Genomic DNA, 20,498 nt, shown 5'->3' with positions numbered 1-20,498 from the left:
AGCTTCACTGCTACTAGTATACGCTAAAATATAGAAGTGTTGTTCTAAGCAAGACCATGCACGCCGCTTACCTCTCACCATGTTTATCCCAGCCTGATGATGCGGTATTTGTTTTTCTTGCGTAACTGTAACGTGACAGGTTGCGGAATTATCGCGGAACCTTTCCGGAATTTCCAGCACTTGCGGAAGTTCGCGACATGGTTCCGGAATTGTGTATTTCAACGTGTTGGTTGTCACAAAATTTTTTTTATTTCAATGATAGTCCGTGTGAAAAAGGCAAGTAATTTACTTGTTATAATCAGCAGCAGGTATTTCTGAATTCTGCTTTGACCACGAATCAAAATTAACAAAATGTATATATTAGCATTTCCACCTACCTGGAGGCCATTTGATAGTTTTTCTTGTGGCAACACATCTACCTTAACCACAAGCTAGTAGCGACCAGTATTGGTATATAACAGAACGGCAGTCACAACAATAAGACAAGAAAGGAAAATGAGAAATGACCATTCCAAATTCGGAATTCGGATTCGTTTTTCAGGCATACCTGCTGGCACGAACACAGCCAATATTTGTTTACAATTTTCATTCATTATCCAATCACATTTTTTATATAGGTATTGATGTTATAGTGTTTTAGATCATGCTTTTGACATTGATAATTTTCATAACGTTCAGTCCGTAAAGACGTGATCACATGGCCGGTCACATACTGTCTCTATTGTCAACGCACAACGTGGAAGTGGTAGCGACGTTCTGCATATTTTAGTTTTCTCAGATATGATTATAGCAAAGTCCAGATGAGCTTAGGACAAATGTGAGAAATGACAGATGATCCCACAGAGGAACGTTCCAAGAACAATGGACAACGCAGTCATACGTCAATATGATTATTACACGTCCTAAAAACCTATCGCCTTTGTTGATTAAATGACTCTAATTTATACATTTGCAACTCCGCGCATATTTTTTAGGAAGAAGGCTATATGTATATTATTTCATTAAGTAAAACAAAGGTATTCACAGACCAGATTGTAGATGCTAACCATGGATATTTTGACTTATATAGCCATTGAGACGGGAATGTTGTAGTAAGGTTTGATGTGTGGAACTGCCGGTTGTCGGTTGTTTCGAAGTAAAAGCATGGTCCGTGCTTACTCCTCACTATATAATTATGTCATAAATCGGATAACTCGAAGTATTTACGCATGTCCCATCGACATAGTGGTGGTTGAAGTTAAAATGTATGACTCATTCGACTTGTCGTTAGCGGCCGTTCCTAATTTATGGCTGGGGTAGGCTTGGGGGTAGGGAGGGTTGGTGGGGTAAATTGGTAATCCATTTTGTTCTGGGGAGGTAGGGGGTTCATGACTTTTGTTCACATGTACTGCGGGAGGGATGGGGGTGTCAACAATTTTGTACATGAAAATATTAAAAAATATTCTTAAGAAAGTATGGGAAGGAGTGGGTGGGGGTGGGGCCATTGATTTTGTACATGACATACAGGGAGAGGGGTCATTTACATTGTACATGCTCCTCCATAAAAATCATCATCGTCCCCCCAACCCCTCTAACCATAAATTATGAACGGCCCCTTAATACTTAAGCGTGGCTATGACATTGAGTTCTGTAAGTGCACAGATGATAATAATCGTACTGATACCGATCCCCAGGAAGTGCCCCAGACAAGTCCAATATCAACCACCCGTGACATTTCGAGTTATTCATACGGACATTTGGCGAGTTATAATACAATCCTTCCTTCCTGCCATTGTGATTTCATTGCCTCTCTCACGCATGTCAGACTTTATTTTGTTTAAAGGGAATGTCTAAAACTTGTCAAACAGCACCAGTCCCAGGAATTCCTTACTAAAGAGGGGCGGTGGGGTAGCCAAGTGGTTATAGCGTTCGCTCGTCACGCCGAAGACCCGGGTTCGAGTCCCCACATGGGTGCAATGTGTGAAGCCCATTTCTGGTTTCCCCCGCCGTAATATTGCGGGAATATTGCTAAAAGGGCCGTAAAGCTAAACTCACTCCCTTTCTAAAGATAGCCTTTCATAGTTCGCATGTTCAAGTTGTAATGGGTACAAACGTAACTCCACAGTTGCACCAACAAGAAAATATATTATTTGGGTCTGAAGTTATATAGCCAAGTATATTCACACGTTTCAGTTGCGCAGCAATAACCGGACCCATAATGGTGAAAAATGTATTTAACAAACCGATAATGTTCACTGATATATAGAGGGAACATGGGTGGTCGTTATTCGATGTGCAGAGATAAAAGATTGTGAGTTTGATTCCGGGTTGTCTATATGTGTCAGCAATAACCGGACCCATAATGGTGTAAAATGTATTTAACAAACCGATAATGTTCACTGATATATAGAGGGAACATGGGTGGTCGTAATTCGATGTGCAGAGATAAAAGATTGTGAGTTTGATTCCGGGTTGTCTATATGTGCCATCGCCTGACTTGACTTGCCAGAGGGTTTCGCGAAGACTGGTAAGCCCTAATATACCCGGAAGAGGCGACTAACAGGATCGGGTGGTCAGACTCGCTGACTTGGTTGACGCATGTCATTGTATCCCAGTTGCGTAGATCGATGATCATGCTGTTGATCACTGGGTTGTCTGGTCCAGAGTCAACTATTTAGAGATCGCCGCCATTTAGCTGGAATATCGCCGAGTGAAGCGCTAAACAACAACCAGTCAAACGGTGGTATAATTGGAAAACGTATCAATTCGACTTTAACTAAAGACAAACAATCACTGGCTTAGAGGCGATATAAACGATAAAACGAAATCGAGCCACATTTTAAAATGAAAAATAAAAGCATATTTTCAAATACATATCGAAACATCCCATGTTTGATAGGTTCTTACAAGAGTTTAGACTGACTGGCTGCGATAAACCCCAATGGTCACAAAGTGCTAAAGACGTCTACATTCGAGGGGCGGTGGGGTAGCCAAGTGGTTAAAGCGTTCGCTCGTCACGCCGAAGACTCGCGTTCGATTCCCCACATGGATATAATGTGTGAAGCCCATTTCTGGTGTTCCCCGCCATGATATTGCTAGAATATTGCTAAAAGCGGCGTAAAACTCACTCTCTCATCTACATTCCACGTTGCTTCATGTATTTCACTGTGTTGACTGAATCAACTCGATTATGTACAAGCCACCCTGATAAACCTGACCGTTATAGTACCTATTGCGAACCGCCTCCGTGGTGTAGTGGTTAGAGCGTCCGCCCGGACAGCGGAAAGTCGCGGGTTCGATCCCCGACCGCGTCATACCAAAAGACGTTAAAATATGGTACTTGTTGGTCCCTGCCTGGCGCTCGGCATTAATGGGTACAACAAGGACTGGTCGGCTCGCAATCAGTATAATGTGTCTGAGTGGGGTATCCATGATTCACTGCGGCATGGTATCTCAGTGGGCTAGAACTATAACACTAGCTTAAGTCTGGGCTAGTACAAGCAGCCGCACATACACATACACACGCATCATCGTCGTCATGTGAGCGAAATATTCTTAAGCATGACGTTAAAACCCCATTTCACCTCACCTCACCTACTGCGGCGTAAATCAGTGTTCAGTTAATCTAGCAAGAGGCTAGTACTTGTATAGAAATAATAATTACCCATGATGGTTCATTGTCAAAGACAAGAAATACTTCAAAACATGGGTCAAATAATTGATCCCTAAATGTATGGATTGGTAAACATAAGCATGAGTTTTATGAACTTGAAGTTAAGAGGAAAAAATGGGAGACCAATAAAAATCAATGCTTACCATGGATTGGTTAAAACTCCAATAGTGTTAGTGTCCCCCCTAGGCACATTTAGGAGGGCGCTGCGCCCTGCCCTTTGATTTTTGCGCCCTGCCCTTTTTTTTGCGCCCTGCCCTTTTCGCCTCAATGCCAGTCGTTTTCTTCAGCTGTGTTCGATTTTACTACGACCCGTGTGTATTTTCCGGATTTTACCGAGGGCAGAGTTCTCTCCCTTTTTTGTACATTCCGCGTCAACTCTGTCAACAGTTAACAGTGCAAACACGAACTTTGAGAACTGCAATGGGCGCATGTGTTTATATTAGTAGTTAAGGAGATATATGAAATCACTACATTTTGAAATATGTTATAAAGGATAAAACAAAGTATACATTTTCACACACTAAAGTCATATGTGCTTTTAATGTAATCTAAAAAGTAACAAACAACTGCCCAAATCCGATAGCCAGCGCGTATGTATATTGTAATCCCAGCTTTGCGAAGTCGGGCTGTGAGATCATAGATGCGAGACGACGGCCATGTTCCCTTTTTTCATTGAAAGTCAGAGTTAGGTCAAGTATAATCCGTGTTCATGCGAGTAAAATAGATTATATTTGATATTACATTACAATTATGTTGTCCATAATTATAGAAACACAGTGTTTACTAAATATCAGACGCCACTGATACGGGTACGGTACCAGGGCCCCGTTCCTCAAAACGATCATTTTACGAGGAACGGGGCCCATGTGATAGTTAAACCTTTGTTTGAGATTGGAATATATTGAAAGAACAGCTGGGCCTGGTGAAAAGCCTTGGAAGAATGTGCAGCTGGTGCACCCGGTTGATGATTCAACTATATGGATGAGCACTCATAAAACACATTGGCGTTTGCACTTTAAGAAAAGAACAGTGTCAAGCTGACATCTGTGGCTAAAATTATACTGGTACAATAGTCCCGAATGAAAGGAGCATGTGCTCATGAACAATAATACTTAATACACCCAACCCCTGAAGATCCGGGTTAGGATTGGTCTTCAGTAACCCATGCTTGTCGTAAAAGGTGACTAACGGGATCGAGTGGTGAGGCTCGCTGACTTGGTTGAGACGGTTCACTCCCAAAAGACAGACCTTCCAAAAGACAGACCTCCCATAAGACAGACTCAATGAGTACACTAATTAGCTGAGCCATGCTGTCCACCCCTATTTAATTAATGAGCTGACCCAGAGTCCCTACAGAGTATAGTAACAGCACACTCCTATCTCCTGTGCCCTTCTCAAAACATATTACTAATCCTTTTACTGAACAGAACAGAATAGAACCGAAATCTTATTCTCAAAAATCACATATAGTGACACAGAGAACATACAGCATATTGATACATACTCAAACATTGAGCTAAGTCCAGTTTTGATAAATGTGGCAACTTTAGGGTTAAGTGGTGAATAATCAGATTTCATTAGATAAACACATTTTTCAATAGTACAATGTTTACAGAAATATTGGGGAAGAAATTGATTTCTGAGGGCATTTAGTGCTGGACAGTATAATAAAAAGTGCAGTGACTTTTTTCCGATCAACCTTCTAGAAGGCTACCTGTATGCCAAGAGCAAGGTGAAAGGAAAACATGATGAAGTTCAAGTGACTTTCTAATAAGTGTTATCTGTGCTCTTATCTGACATGTGATGTAAAATAATATGGTGCTTGGTCTCATATGTTTGATAGGTACATGTATATAAATTATTGTTTTTGATAATATTCACAAGTCACTGTGATCTGGCAAATAGATGTTGATGTACATATGTGTTGATGCAATATGTCTTAATTTAAAAATCATAATTAGAGAATAACCAACGAGGTACGAGTGATTACGGGAAATATGCCCGAGTTGAAATAATGTTCACAGTGCCGAGCCTTGGCCGAATCTTTTCTTCCACTGAAGTTGAATTGTGTATTTGTCAGTTCACCATTCATCAAATATCAGTTGTATCAATTGCCTTTTGTGCTTGGGATTGGACATAAACGATTTCCAGTCAGATGGGGTTTTATAATTTGGACCCTGAACCAAAAATGAGCTCTCTAATCACTTGATGGAGTCTTTCTTGTTATGAATCTGTGACAAACTCCACTCTTTCCGAATGTGGAAGCATCACAGAAACCTTCTCAGCTAGCTTCGCAAATGTATCGGGGATGCCAGTGAGGGACTGGAGTAGGGCATTACCATCTACTGTATGCACAGCATCATCAGCGATCAAATCATGCTTCTTTGCATTAGTCTCCAGGTAGTGCAGCAGTTTGGCTTTGTCGATTTTCACTGGATAGCCATCAGTTAGTGCTAAGGCCCATGGAACAGGTGATAATGGGAATGAAGATTTTTTTCGCCATCAGTGTCATGTTGCTCACTCAAGAGAACAAACTGAGGAAATACATTTCTGTCAACTTTCATTTGGATGAGTCGACTTCAAGGAAAGAAAGTCTTCTCTATGAATGGTGAAGAGTGTTTTAGTTAATGGCAAACGAAGACTTCTGGATGTACAAAGTATCATCAATCTGAAAGGGTCCACTCTGTGCAATGTCCAGCCAGCCCTTCATGCATTTACAGGACGTGATACCACCAGTGCCTTTGTCAAATGCGGCAAAGTTCTCCCCACTGAGCTTCTCGAATCTCACCCTGAATTTGTGAATGCTTTATCCAAGATAGGACTTTCTGATGAGATAGCTACTGACTTGTTGAGGTCTTTGGACTCCTTGCAGAGACTCCCTACACGTGCACATGCAGCGTGCGATCACCAGGCTTTGATCTTGGTCAATGCTGACAAGAATCCCCCTAATGTTGCTCACCCTGTGGGCTAAGGGTGGCTGAAAGGGGGAGTAAATGCTCTGAAATGTCAATGGACCATAGGCAACATTCTTCCACAAGGGTTGACAGACAAAATATCCAGCAAGAACTTAGATTTGAGAAGAATGGAGGATTCAGACGAAGTTGAGATTGAGAGTCTTGTGGACACAATCTATGATGATTTGGCATAAAGGTATATAAATGTAAGTAATGGTAACTCAATGTTATAAAACGCCAAAGTGAGAATAAACCACCATGCTTTAAGTATAGCTGTGACATTAATTTTGATCATTTTAGAGCAAATGAAGAAATATACGCTCTTTAACCAACTGCCAACTAGACAGTGTAGAAAAACAGCATTCAAGTCTGATTTCCCCCTTAGACACAATGCATTTTTCAATTTAAAGTCTTCCTGGGCCTCTAACTAAATAATAAATGTTAGATATTTTCATTGTTCCTAATAAAGGGCAGTTATTAGAATGTATTTTGTGAAAAAAAGGAAAAACTCATTTTCCAAATTTTTACCCCCTGGCCCCCCTCTTGGGGGGTCAGGGCATGAAAAATCCCCAGCACCCAGACTACAATAAACCATCTCAAAGTCTTTCCATGCTTTAAGTATAGCTGTAACATTAATTTTGATCATGTTAGAGCTATTGAAACAAGAATACCTTCTTAAAACAATTGCCCACTAGAAAGTGTAGAAAAACAGCTATAAAGTTTAATGTTTCACTTAGACGCAATGCATTTTTCAAAGTAAATGTCTTCCTGTACCTATAACTTATCAATAAACATTAAATATTTTTATAGTTCCTGATAGAAAGCAGTTATTAGAATGTATTTTGTGAAAAAAGCAAAAACTAATTTTCCCAAATTTTTCCCACCCTGACCCTTCACTGCGGGAAAAATTCCCCGCACCCAGCCTGCAAACACCTGGAATTTGAATGTACATATGATAAGCTTTCAAAAAAATATAGTCTTCTATATTAGCCCATGGACTAATTACATGAATTGATAAAACTATAGTTAATACCTAATGTTATCTGTTTTTACCTGGGCACGTACCATTATTATCAAGGGTACAGCTCCATTAAGCCTTATGCAACCAACCATAAAATGTGTTGTTTTAAGCGGTCTGTCTTTTGGGAGGTCGGTCTTATGGGAAGATACAAGCCCTATTACGTAGAGCGATGCTCATGCTGTTTATCACTGGATTGTCTGGTCAAATTATTTACAGACCATCGCCATATAGCTGGAATATTGCGGCTACAACAGCCACATCAAACCTAATACAACCATGAAAACAACATCAATACACACGTACAGAGGAAACGACCTGTTGTGATGGCGGCGGATGTATGAGAGGATGATGCTCAGCATGAGATGGCCATTTTGAAAGTTGTTTACGTTTTGAATGGCAAAATAACACTATTTTGCTAAAGCGGAAGTTTTTAATGATGTGATATTGCTGTGTCAGCCTGAATGGTAGAAGTCGGGGACAAATAAATATACAGTCATTCACGCCAGGGAAAACAATTCTCTAATCTGCGCCGTGACAGTTCTACTGGGCGTAAAATCCCAAGCAGGGATGAAAAGTTTAGGAACGGATCACTGAAAATCAGAGTTGACACCAGCAGTTCGTGTAAAATACGCATGTTCTGCTTTTAACTCTGTCTAACCCAGCATTCGCATATTCTGCATAAAAAGGTATGTTTACTGCCTGACATCTGTACGCTTGTCATGCGACCAGACAATCAAGTGATGGAACTCAAGAACACCATCCATTTTCATCACGTAATGAGGTTCCACGGAAACGAGGTTAGTTTGACCCAGGCTGCTTCCCGGGGTCAGTGTCGAAGCAGCACGCTGGCTCAATCACTAAAATTTGGACCTATTCTCTGTACGCGGAGGGATTGGATGCAGTGTGGTTTACAATATCATCGTGCGGTATTACTACTCCGCGAGATGTGATAGGGATAATGGAATAAGCCGAGTTGACGCGAACTGTTTGTGTCCACGTCCCATAAAACAAACATCGCGATAATATTGACGGACATATCAAACACAGACACGGACACACGATGAGGTTTGTTTGTTTGTTGTCTAACGCTGCACTCAGCAATATCCCAGCTATGTGGCAGCGGTCCTTAAATAATTGATTCTGGGTCAGACAATCCAGTGATCAACACTATGAGCATCGATCTACGCAATTGGGAACCGATGACATGTGTCAACCAAGTCAGCGAGCCTGACCACCCGATCCCTTTAGTCGCCTCTTACGACAAGCATGGGCTACTGAAGATCAATTCTAACCCGGATCTTCAATGGTGCACATGCTCACAGTACACGAATCTACGTGTATACATGTCAACAATTAATGTTTAAATGACGAATCACAATAACACAGTGACATTAATTTGAGAAGAAAGTCTACAAGCACGTACCGTCTATTGTTCTTGTCGACAGTTCCAAGCAGATGTCAAACAGACACAGGTACCTGGAATACTCTGTACAGTAGTCGGATATGGTATGTATAAACCTGAAATTGGAAATAAAGTACAGAAGAAAACACAGCAATCACTAATTATCACAAATTATCTATGATGTATGTCTTGTAAATGAGCCATTTATGAAGTAAATCTGACACCGAGGAATCAAAGTGAGTGAGTGAGCGAGTTTACTTTAACGCCGCTTTTAGCAATATTCCAGCAATATCACGACGGGGACAACAGAAATGGGCTTCACACATTGTACCCATGTGTTGTGTGGGGAATCAAAGGCGATTTCATTAAAAGTAGGAACAATCCTCTGCAGATGTCGTGGCTCGAATATTGACAGGGCAATATAAACATGTACTTGTATATATATATATATACATGTTGTGGGTTCGAACGGCAGTTCGCCGGCACCATTCTAGATCTACCAGCATCATGGGATCCCCCAGGATGTTATACGTCTCAGAACTGTATCACTTCGGGTTTTACTCCTACGTATAGCTGACACACAGGTTTTTAACTCGATTCACGTAAACTGCAGCGCTAAACGTAACTCACAGTCTTATCCATTCACATGAGGTTTACCAGTGGTAAGCATGTAGATATATATGGGACAAACGTGCTGGTATACATAAATTTTCAAACAATGGACAATAGCACATGTGGAAATTTCCAGAGGAAAATGACTGTGTATTTCTCTTAACAACAATGTCTAAACATACATGCGTGTTACGTAACAAAATACAACAAATGACAGGAAGGAAAGTATTGTAAAGGATGTAGTAAGAACAATGGTAACAATATGTAAGATACGAAATCAGTTGACTGCGTTTGGTTAGACCATTTACACATTTGAGCCTTGTTAATACAAACGAAACCATAACCAAGCAAAATGATCCTGATTATCGAATTATGGTAATGCAGTACGTATATATGTCCCTAATGTTTGTCCCTGGTGATGAACCAGCCAACACAATAAAATATGTATATCTACGTGGAGTCAAGTATTATTATCATAATCAATATATGTTTATAGCATGTGTATTTGTTCTTGTTCACTGATAATACTATACATTTATTCTGACCATTTGCCAAAATGATACTTCATGCCTGTTGAAAATATTAGTGTTAGAATATCCATGCCCTTTTATTAAGAAATATCCATTATATTGAAGTATGTTAATATCCCAAAGCCAAATGTCTTCTCAGTTTTTCTCATTGTAGTTTATATTGACTACGTGTTTAAATCACGTGACGGTTGAATATATTACACATACAAGTATACTGTATAAATGTATAATGAATCTACTGTGATTGAGGTGTCGGCTTTAATCAGCCAGGAACGTCTGTGATCTAACGTAACAAAGACTGTTGTATATTTGTATGTTTTACACAAAAAGAGCAGCCCAGGGCCCTATTTTTTGTGTAGTTATATCACTAGAAGACAGTGTCACTTATTGTCATCATGTTATTGTGGTGAAGGAAATACAATGAGAGTCTTTCTAACTCACATACAAAGAGTCTTTGTTGAGTGGTTTGTCGGTGACTTATTGTCCTGAGATTAACATCCGAGCCTTGATAACATTTAACAAGACTTCATATTCGAAAACATTGAAGCAAAACACTGTGCGACCCCAGTCTGCGATCTACATTGCGATACGTAGGTCTCGATGTCGTAATGTGCATAACTGAATTATTATAAGTGAGTGAGTGAGTGAGTGAGTGGATGAGTAAATAATTGAGTGATGTGGTGATTGGATAAGTGTGCAGTTGAGTGATGTGGTGATTGGGTGAGTGAGCAAGTGAGTGATGTGGTGATTGATGAATGAGGAATTGAGTGATGTAGTGACTGGGTGAGTGAGCACTTAAGTGAAGCAGTGACTGGGTGAGTGAGGAGTTGAATGATGTAGTGATTGGATCAGGTGAGTGATGTGGTGATTGGGTGAGTGATCAGTGAGGAAATGAGTGATGGGTGAGTGAGCAGGTGAGTGATGATTGGTGATGAGTGATGAGGATTGGGTGAGTGAGTAGTGATATGGGTGATTGGAGTGATAGTGAGTGATCAAATGGATGGTGAGTGTGGTGATGCTGGATGTGATGATGAGTGAGGAGCTGAGTGATGTAGTGATTGGATGAGTGATCAAATGAGTGATGGTGGTGAGTGGGGTGAGTGGAGAGCAGATGAGTATAGTAGTGATTGCATGAGTTAAGAAGTAGTTGAGTGAGTGAGCAAATAAGTGATGTGGGTGAGGAGCAAATGAGAGTGAGCAAATGAGTGATGTGGTGAGTGAGTAGTGTGGTGATTGATCAGTGACAGTTGGTGATGTGGTGATAGGGTGAGTGAGCAAATGAGTATAGTAGTGATTGGATGAGTGAGCAGTTAAGTGAGTGATAGGATGAGTTGGGTGAGTGAGCAAATGAGTGATGTGGTGATAGGGTTGAGTGAGTGAATGAGTAAGTGATTGGATGAGTGAGTTTGATGGTGTGGTGATTGGGTGAGTGAAAATGAGTGATGTGGTGATTGATTGAGTGAGCAAATGAGTGATGTGGTGATTGGATGAGTGAGGAGTTGAGTGATGTGGTGATTGGATGAGTGAACAAATGATGTGGATGAAATGAGTGATCAAAATGGTGATGTGGTGATTGGTTGAGTGAGCATGAGTGAGTGGTGATTGGATAAGTGCAGGCAGGAAAATGAGGATGTGGTGATTGGGTGAGTGAGGAAAATGAGTGATGTGGTGATTGATAAGTGAGCAGTTAAGTGATGTGGTGATTGGGTGAGTGAGAGTGATGTGGTGATTGGATGAGTGAGGCAAATGAGTGATGTGGTGATTGGAGTGAGCAGTTAAGTGATGTGGTGATTGGATGAGTGAGAAATGAGTGATGTGGTGATGGTGGTGATTGGATGAGGGAACAGTTGAGTGATGTGGTGATTGGGTGAGTGAGCAAATGAGTGATGTGGTGATTGGATCAGTGAGGGCAGTTAAGGTGATGTGGTGATTGGATGAGTGGGCAGTTAAGGATGTGGTGGATGTGGTGAGCAGATTGGTGATTGGGTGAGTGAGAAATGAGTGATGTGGTGATTGGATAAGTGAGGAAATGAGTGATGTGGTGATTGGATAAGTGATCAGTTAAGTGATGTGGTGATTGGATGAGTGAGCAGTTAAGTGATGTGGTGATTGGATTAAGTGAGCAGATTAAGTGATGTGGTGGGTGGATAAGTGAGCAGAAATGAGTGATGTGGTGATTGGATAAGTGAGGAAATGAGTGATGTGGTGATTGGATAAGTGAGCAGTTAAGTGATGTGGTGATTGGATGAGTGAGCAGTTAAGTGATGTGGTGATTGGGTGAGTGAGCAGTAGGTGATGTGGTGATTGGATAAGTGAGGAAATGAGTGATGTGGTGATATGGTGAGATTGGATATAGTAGTGATTGAGATGAGTGAGCAGTTAAGTGATGTGGTGATTGGATGAGTGAGCAAATAAGTGATGTGGTGATTGGATAAGTGAGCAATGAGTGATGTGGTGATTGGATAAGTGAGCAGTTAAGTGATGTGGTGATTGGGTGAGTGATCAAACGGGTGATGTGGTGATTGATAAGAGGATGGTGATTGGAAATGTAGTGATGTGGTGATTGGATGAGTGAGGCAGTTAAGTGATGTGGTGATTGGGTGAGTGAGCAGTTAAGTGATGTGGTGATTGGATGAGTGAGGCAAATGAGTGATGTGGTGATTGGATGAGTGAGCAGTTAAGTGATGTGGTGATTGGATGAGTGAGCAGTTAAGTGATGTGGTGATTGGGTGAGTGAGCAGTTAAGTGATGTGGTGATTGGGTGAGTGAGCAGTTAAGTGATGTGGTGATTGGTGAGTGAGCAGTTAAGTGATGTGGTGATTGGATGAGTGAGCAGTTAAGTGATGTGGTGATTGGGAGTGAGTGAGCAGTTAAAGGAGTGATGATTGGTGAGTGATTGGGTGGTGAGTGAGTGAGCAGTTAAGTGAGGTGGTGATTGGGTGAGTTAGGAAGTGAGTGATGTGGTGATTGGGTCAGTGAGCAAATGAGTGATGTAGTGATTGGATAAGAGATCAGTTAAGTGATGTGGTGATTGGATGAGTGAGCAGTTAAGTGATGTGGTGATTGGATAATACCAGGACCATGACGGTGATTGACGAGGAAAACATGACGTGGTGATTGGACGTGGACAAACGAGCGATGTGGTGATTGGCTGACTGACAGTTAAGCGAGGAAAGGACGATGGATGAAGGACATGGAGGAACAGCAGTGATGTGGTGGATTGGGGGAACAAATAGGTGACGACGGATCATGGAATCGACAGCATGGATGCAACGACGGATCAACACGAGACATGAGGAACGAGTGACGCCAGACTGGAGAAACGGAGTGATGGTGCATGGACACGAGTCGACTGGAGGACAGGAACGAGTGACTGGAGGACGGACGACACGGACCGACCGAGGAAACGAGTGGACCGGAGCACAAGGACACGAGCATGAGGCGGACGTGGAGGAAACGACGGAGGAAACGACTGGACAAGTGAGACACCGATGACTGGACGAGGAAACGAGTGGATGACATGGACGGAAACGAGGTGGACGTGGACGGACGCGAGGAACACCGGACACGAGGATGGACTGGACAAGACGGACGACACATGACCGGTGACCGGACGGAGAGGACAAACGACGTAACTGGACAAGAACATGGACAAGATCAACGGACGACTGACGGACACATGGAGCAAACGACAGCACACGGAGCACAGGAACGATGAAATGATGGACAAGGACGACACAAGGAGGACACACGACAAGGACGATGACAAGGAACTGGACGAGCACAGGAGACGGACAAGGAAAACAGTGGAGGAAACGAGTGACCGGTCCGTGGATGGACGGTCAGTGAGCGCGACGGGACACGAGGACGGATGGATCAAAGGAGGATCAAACGAGTGGACAGACAGTGACGAAGAGCAGAACGAGGACAAACGCGGATGGACTGGACAAGGAGGAAACGAGTGACGGACAACATGGACGGACGAGGAGCGGGACCACCGAGACTGGACAACTGGAGCGGTGGACCAACGGACAAGGAGCAAACGAGTGGACAGAGGAAATGGACAAGGACATATGGATGGTGACGAGTGGAGTGAGGATGGACAAGCGGAGTGGAGGATGGACAAACGGAGGACGAATGAGCACGGACAGGACGGACAAACGACACAAGTGAAATGACAGGACGGAGAAAGGACTGACACTGAGAGCAGCACATGGACGAGTGGGAAAAGGAGTGACGAGTGAACACATGACGGATGAGTGGAGATGGACACGGATGGACGGACCGGTGAGCAGCCGGAAAAGGAGGTGAGTGGACGAGACGATAAACGAGGACGGACAAGGAACGAGTGGATGGACCAGGAGCACATGGACACGAGCACATGGACAAGGAGGAAACGAGCCAAGGAAACGAGTGGATGACTGGACAAGGTGACAAGGAGGATCGAGTGGACGTGGTGGAAAGGAGGATGGACAAGCAAGGACTGGACAAGCATGGAAGGAGGCACAAGGACAAGGAGGACATGGAGGAAATGGATGGATGGAGAAATGGACAGAGGACTGACAAGGAGCAAACGAGTGGATGGAGGTGGACTGGACAAGGAAATGAGTGGATGGAATGGAAGGAGGAAGGAGTGGATGGACTGGAAGGAGTGACACATGGATGGTGGACTGGACAAGGAGCAGACTGGAAAGGAACAGATGGATGGTGGACAAGGATGGATGTGGAGTGGAACAGAAAGCAGTGGATGGTGGACAAGGAGGGAGCAAGGAGGTGGATGGTGGACAGGAGGAAATGGATGGATGGACAGTGAGCAAATGAGTGGAATGGAGTGGATGGAAATGGATGGATGATGGATGGATGAGTGGAGGAGGAGTGGTGGATGGAGTACATGAGAGTGGGGATGGTGGAGGAAATGAATGGGATGGTGGATGTGATGGAAGATGAGGATGTGGTGGATGGAGTGGATCCAGTGGATGGTGGATGGGGTGAGTGGAAAAGATGGATGGATGGTGGATGGACATAGGTGAGTGGACAGAAGGAGGATGGAAGCAGTGGATGATGGATGGGTGGGAAAGATACAGTGTGGTGGATGGGGAGGTGGATGTGGTGGATGGACAGTGGAGGAAATGATGGTGGAGGTGGATGTGAATGAGTGGATGGAGGATGGATAAGGAAAGGAGTGATAGTGGTGGTGGATTGGAGGGGAGGACAGGAGGATGGATTGGGTGGAGGAAATGAGTGGATGGTGGATGGATGTGGATGGAAATGAGATGAGTGGATGGATGTGGAAAGGAAGAAAGTGGTGGAATGTGGTGGATGGTGGATGGATGGACAACATGGATGTGGTGGATGGACGGTGGATGGAACGCAGTGGATGGTGGAAAGAAGTGGATGGAAATGAGTGATGTGGAATGGATTGGAGTGGATGGATGGATAATGAGGAAATGAGTGGATGTGGTGGATGGATAAGGAAGGAGTGGATGTGGATTGGAGTGGATCAAATAGTTAAGGATGGTGGATGGAAATAGTGGATGCAGAATGGTGATGTGTGGATGGATGAGGAGGAAAATGATGGAAATGGTGAGTGGATGGGTGGATTGGGACAGTGATGGTGGATTGGATGAGGAGGATGATTGGTGGATGAGCAGTTAAGGATGTGAGTGAGAGCAAAGTGATGTGTGGTGGATTGGATGAGTGAGCAGTTATGGTGAGGAGGATAGGGTGAGGAGCAGATGGAGTGATTGAATGAGTGAGCAGTTAAGGATGTGGTGATTGGACAAGTGAGAGTGAGCAGTGGCGACATGCGGATTTGGGACAGTGAGGATGGTGGATTGGGTGAGTGAGCAGTGGATAGTGGTGATTGGATGAGGAGGAAATGAGTGATTGGGTGAGTGAGCAAATGAAGGATGTAGTGATTGGGTGAGTGAGCAGATGAGTGATTGGGTGATTGAATGAGTGAGCAGTTAAGTGATGTGGTGATTGGGAGAGTGAGCAGTTAAGTGATGTTGTGATTGGGTGAGTGAGCAGTTAAGTGAGGTGGTGATTGGATGAGTGAGGAAATGAGTGACGTGGTGATTTGGTGAGTGAGGAAATGAGTGATGTGGTGATTGGGTGAGTGAGCAGTTAAATGATGCAGTTTGGATGAGTGAGGAGTTGTGTGATATGGCGATTGGATGAGTGAGGAATTGAGTGTCTGAGTGCCTGAATGAGTGAGTGAGTGAATGAGTGAGTTGGGTTAACCCCGCTTTGGTCAGTACTGCAGTTACATCACGGCATATCAGATGAGTGTTTAAAGAAAAACTTGTGATGCAAGTCAAAACATAATAAGGTTTAATCCTGGAATCAAACTAACAATCACAGGCTCCCTGCACGCCTAGGGGACACAACTAGTCCGTACTGCGATGTGTCAAGATGACACACCGTGACATAGTTCGAAGTGGCGTTAACTCAATCGTTGTAGCTACACTAAGATTGATGCATCCTTGTAGACAGTTGAAGCCGTATGCAGACTTTCGTTTTGTGGGACCCGGGTTACAATTGGTATTTAGTAATCCTTGCTTGTAAGAGGCGACTAACGGGATCGGTGGTCAGGTTTGCTGACTTGGTTGACACATGTCATTGTATGCCAGTTGCGCAGATCGATGCTCATGATGTTGATCACTGGATTGTCCAGACTCGATTATTTACAGACCGAGGCCATGTAGTTGGCTTATTGCTGCGCCTCAAACAACAAAGCAACCAAACGTCTTGTGGGATGACGTTTTGTGAGAACAAAGTTCATCAAATGCTACATTTAACAATGAATGTATTGAACAATGTTACTCTATCCGTATTGTATTCTATAGTGTAGTCTAGCCGTAAACTTGACACCGATGTCACGGTACAAGTGACTGAAATATTTCAGTTTCAGTGATAGAAATGCAAGTTTTTAACCCACATTTAACACGACCTTGTTCTTAATATTTTCTCTGTGAGATAAACTGAAAAAAAACCCCAATTTTTATTGTGAATGACCTTGATTTAGTGTACCCTGACAATGTCTGACCGCGTTGTAGTAACAACATGCCGGAAACACGTGTTAACGCTGGACCTTGTCAGGTAATCGGTAAAGTAGAAAGGTCAATTCCTAAATTGAAACTGTGGCGGTGTAACTAATAAAAGTCGTATACCAGGTGTTTCTGTTTCCGCGTCATGGCAACATTTGTAAAAGAGCGAGCGAGTGAGTATGGTTTTACGCCGCTTTTAGCAATATTCCTGTAATATCATGGCAGGGGACACCAGAAATGGGCTTCACACATTGTACCCATGTGGAAATCAAACCCGGGTCTTCGGCGTGAGGAGAGAACGCTTTAACCACTAGGCTACCCCACAGCCCCGTTTGTACAGGAACATTGTACTCAAGTGTAACTAGATATTCTGCTTTGCAAATTACATTAAGTACTTGCATGTCTATGTATACTACCCATCAAAAGTTTAGACTCACTTAAAGCACTCACTATATGTTATGCATATATGTGTGGTTAGTAGTTACATCGAAGATGAATTTCTCCACTAACTTTGTGGAACCAACTGCAAACTTTATGCTGATGAATTGCACGAGGATCATGCTAAAAAGCATGACTTTTGCGCAAATATCGTGCATGTGAACAGCTGTGTTGAGGTGTAAAATTTTGTTAAAAATTCGCCAATTTTCACTCAGTTTCATCATTTCTTTAACCCAGGACAATAATCTTTTCAACGTTACGAATTTGTTTTACAATACATATACATCACTTCATGTGTAAACAGTACCTTTAAACAGTATGTAATATTTTGCAAAATGTAGTTAGTTTAGAGCTGTTGCCTGAAGTAAGTGGCTATATTTACACCAGTGAGTCTCAACATTTCATGGGAAGTATATATTCGCAGACCGTAATGAATGTTTGTTGAGGAATGCTGGTTCAAGCAGAAGTTACGAGAGCGTTATGAATTTGGACCAGGCGAACCAGTGATTGCTATTTTGAGCAACGATCTACGCAGTCGGGCCCGATGAAATGTTTGAACCCGACCATATGTGCAATACAATAAGGTTTTTCACGGGATGGTTGTTTGGTTTGTTTGTTGTTTAACGTCGCCTCCAGCAATGTATCGGCTGTATGGTGGCGGCGGACACGATGACATGTGTCAATCAAGTCAGCGAGCCTGACCACCCGATCCCGTAAGTCGCCATTTACGACAAGCATGGGTTACTGAAAAACAATTCTAACCCGGATCTTCACGGGTTACATGGCGTTTGGGTTGACAGATGGTGAACAGTATGTTGAAATATAAAACACACCTAACAGTACGCAATATTCCAGCAGTATCACGGCGGGGGACACCAGAAATGGGCTTCACAATTTGAACTTAACAAAACCATTCACAGTAGGGTGCTGCATTGCCCCTGGTAATTTCTAAATTTCAGTTTCTTATTTGATGGCTGATAACTATGGAGTCCTATAAGAACCACTTTTAACTGACTTAATAATATTTTTATTCGTTGTCAGTTCAGAGTTATTTATCCGGGTTTCGAAAACACATTTACATGATTTTTTTTTGCACGCTTAAGGAACCCATCGGTTAAATTTGAAAATCGACATCCACTTAAAAGATATCTGATCCTTGTGGACTTAATGCAGACTATTTTCTGTGACTGTACAGTCATACGCATGCATTGTGCGTCACACGTGAACGGGTAAACAAGATTTAAAAGTTTTAATCAAATATTCGAAACAATGCCATGAAAACAACATTTTTAAGACGTATCAGGTCCACACTCCATTCATGGGATGGCATTGTTCAAAACAAATATATTTGGTATTTGCAAAGCAAATTTAAGATTCTCATAAACGTACCAGCGAGGCCTGTCTTTGGCAAGGTTTAAAAAGTGTTTAAATGAAATACGGAGTTTTGCGGCGATCTCCTGGACATTTTACGCATGATTCGTTCAATTAAATATAACCGCTGGCTTTAAGTGAGTTCGTACAATAAACAAATCTAGAGTGACCTCCCTTGGCTATAGACATTTCTTCTCACAGTTGTGCAATGTATTTATATGTTTTTCACGACGCAATTTCATTCTCTTTAAGTCATATCAAGTTAAACGGTCATAGTTAAATACAAGACTACTGTACACGTTTAAACACAAAATAATACGGTAATTATTATCTATTAAAATATCGACATTTCCACGATAACTGTATATGGCGAAACGAATACTTTGATTAAACAAGCAACAGACTTAGTGCAAAGAGAACGAAACTGTATATATATTCATAGTGATGTACTCTTCCGCGAAGATCACGGTGACATACTGGGAATAAAACAGGGGCAGATCCATGATTTTGGAGAAGGGTGGGGATGGGGAGGTGGGTGCAAATGAAGACGTCCAAAGGTTAGGGGGTGCGCAACCCCCAACCCCCACCCCAGATCTGCCCCTGATATTGACGCCTGTTAACAAAATGTAAGTGATTCATAAACACCTGACTGGTTACATTGGGTTTGTGGCGCACTATAGACGTAGAGGCTTTATATACTCATGCCAATAATGGTTGTCACCCCCCTCCCCACCCTAACCCCCACTATCTTACACCCCACCCCCTCCAATTAAAAAATTGAAGGGGTGACAACCATTATTGGCATGAGTATATTTGAAAATAATAATCTAATAACGTCGCATTATATAACGAATTCAAAATATAAACCTGTAAAAAAGAAGATTATCTCCTACCTATTAAAGGGCAGCCGGGCAGGTTTGAGTAGACGGATTACCCGTGATCTATATACGATTCAACGAAAATAAATATAGTAACTGATGGTGGGAAAGTGTGTAGCCAAACATTCTACGTCGTATGAGTATATGGATAAATATAGACATGTGATTTACCAGATGTGTTAATTAAGAGCTATTGACAGAATTCGATCTAATGGATCAAATATTACACTAAGATGCCTCATCTCTCTGTGGGAAAGGCAATATTGCAACTATATGGTATCGATATCCCAAAATATCGAGGCACGATAGCATGTAATGTCACAACTGATGTAACGTATAAATTAGACTGGATTTTTCATTTAATCGAAAGATCATGCATCATCAGCATTCAATTTGAAATATCGGGTAAGTGAGTGAGTGAGTGAGGTTTTACGCCGCTTTTAGCAATATTTCCATAAATATCACCGCGGGGTACATCAGAAATAGGCTTCACCAACTGTACCAATGTGTGGAATCGAACTCGGGGTTTCGGCGTGACAAACGAATGCTTTAACCACTTGGCTGCCCTACCGTCCCTCGCGTGCAGATTTC

General features: G+C 42.5%; 1 long non-coding RNA gene across 1 annotated transcript in view; it reads right to left on the bottom strand.

Moving 5' to 3' along the window:
• Positions 1–19,956, bottom strand: part of LOC124254723 — a 90,806-nt gene extending 70,850 nt beyond the window's left edge. Inside the window, exons 1-3 of the long non-coding RNA XR_006892533.1 lie at positions 19,923–19,956; positions 9,051–9,145; positions 8,332–8,333 (exon numbers count right to left, since the gene is read on the bottom strand). This is a non-coding gene — a long non-coding RNA (uncharacterized LOC124254723). The remainder of the gene's footprint in view (positions 1–8,331; positions 8,334–9,050; positions 9,146–19,922) is intronic.
• Positions 19,957–20,498: the final 542 nt, after the last annotated feature.

The sequence above is a fragment of the Haliotis rubra genome, unplaced genomic scaffold (assembly GCF_003918875.1).
Source record: "Haliotis rubra isolate DU_JTF1 unplaced genomic scaffold, ASM391887v1 Scf58, whole genome shotgun sequence".
NCBI classification, from domain to species: domain Eukaryota; kingdom Metazoa; phylum Mollusca; class Gastropoda; order Lepetellida; family Haliotidae; genus Haliotis; species Haliotis rubra.
The sequence above is the reverse complement of the archived record's forward strand: the minus strand, read 5'-3'. Positions and strand labels throughout refer to the sequence as shown.